At 42.4% G+C, this 1,973-nt stretch overlaps 1 pseudogene; it reads left to right on the top strand.

Moving 5' to 3' along the window:
* Nucleotides 1-1,013: 1,013 nt before the first annotated feature.
* On the top strand, nucleotides 1,014-1,637 carry LOC118619636 (annotated as a pseudogene).
* Nucleotides 1,638-1,973: the final 336 nt, after the last annotated feature.

Below are 1,973 nucleotides of genomic sequence, written 5' to 3'. Positions count from 1 at the left end.
ACTTCTTGCCTTCTTCAGTCTCCTGAACTCCAATTAAGAAGAAAGGGGGAGGCCCTGCTGATGTGGCTCAGTTGATTGAGCATGGACCCATGCACCAAAACTTCACCAAGTTGCAGGCTTGATCCCCAGTAGTGGTGTGCAGGAGGCAGCCAATCGATGTTTCTCTCTATCCCTCTCCCTTCCTCTCTCTAAAATCAATATAAATATTTTTTAAACCTGAAATTATTTGTTGTTTAAAATAAAATTGCTAAAATAAAGATATTTTTATTTAAAAAGAAGAAGATTGTGATCAAGTCCTTGGAACAAGCTGGAGGCTAATTTCAATCCAAAACACTGGGTATGACCTGGCCAGTAGCCCTCAGCAACTTCCAGCTAAGCCACCCTATGTTCCTAGTGCTGAAAATACCCAAGCATCTGATAAAGCAGCTGCAGTTAAATTTAGCCCTGGCATACCCATGGCTTGTCTAAACACTAGAAGCAGCAGAGTGGACCCACAAATGCACCCATCACAGACATAAGAGCTACCAGCAACAAAAAAACAGCCAGTGTGAAGACAATGATGGCATCTAGAGGGATGGAGAACATAAGAAGGGATATGGAGGGGGTGATTTTCAAGACCCAAAGGCAGGTCTTATCTCGCGATACTATTACCAAGACCCATCAGCCTGGTGCCCCCATTGGCAGAGAGACCAGGCAGGTAGCATGGATGAGTAAAGAATAAAGATGGAAAGAAAAGGGAATGGTGGGGACTGAGATGAACTTCAGGGCAAATGTTCTATCTAAAACTATTGAAATTTTTATTTTTAAATAACACCATGTTAGCCAAATAAAATCCTGTAGTGTCTGCAGACTTTCAGTGTTACTGACACCTGGGCATAGCTGTGTGGAGTAGGCAACCCCATCGCTACTATTTCACCATCAGACATTCATTCTTTGTTTCTTCAGTCTCCTGTTAAAATGAAAACAGGGTTGTCTCATGCAGGCAGCCCAGGTTCTGGTGTCTAGCAGTGAATTAAACAGCCACCATGTCAAGCAAAAAGGCAAAGACAAAACCACTAAGAAGTGCCCCCAGCATGCAACATCCAATGTGTTCACCATGTTAAACCAGTCACAGATTCAGGAATTTGAAGATGCCTTCAACATGATTGATCAGAACAGAGATGGTTTCATTGACAAGAAAGACATGCATGACATGCTTGCTTCTCTAGGAAAGAATCCATGCTACCTGCCTGGTCTCTGCATACCTCAAGGCCATGATCAATGAGGCTCCAGGGCCCACAAATTTCAGCATGTTCCTCATGATGTTTGGTGAGAGGTTAAATGGCACAGATCAGGAAGATGTCATAAGAAATGCTTTTGCTTGCTTTGATGAAGAAGCAGCTGGCACCATTCAGGAAGATTACCTGAGAGAGCTGCTGACAACGGGAGATCGGTTTTCAGACGCAGAAGTGGATGAGCTGTACAGAGAAGCAACTAATTACAAAAGTACTTTGAGTTCATGCACATCCTTAAACATGAAGCTAAATATAAAGATGACTGAAAGAACTTTAGCTAAAACTTTTCAATTACTTTGTCTTACTCTGTTTTATTTCCCAACACTATCCTCCATCCTCATAGACCTGCTGCATACAACTTAGTTTCATAGCATTGCCTCTTTTATTTTTATTGTTTTATGAATTTTTATTTATTTTTTTGTTACACATATTTTACCTTTTTACCCCATTGGCACCCCCCACCCCACCCCCCCTCCACCCTGTCCCCGGATTAGTTGTCCATGTCCATTGGTCATGCATACATGCATATAAGTTCTGTGGTTTATCTCTTCCCACCCCCCCACCCCCCATCCCCTCTTCTGAGGGATGTCAGTCTGTGCCCTACTTCCATGTGTCTGGGTCTACTGTATTCCTCAGACTGTTATGTTCATTATATTCCGTATATAAGTGAGATCATGTGGTATTTGTCTTTTTCTGCTT

Source organism: Molossus molossus, unplaced genomic scaffold (assembly GCF_014108415.1).
Source record: "Molossus molossus isolate mMolMol1 unplaced genomic scaffold, mMolMol1.p scaffold_m16_p_7, whole genome shotgun sequence".
Taxonomy (NCBI): Eukaryota; Metazoa; Chordata; class Mammalia; order Chiroptera; family Molossidae; genus Molossus; species Molossus molossus.
This window is presented reverse-complemented; position numbering and strand designations above follow the sequence as displayed.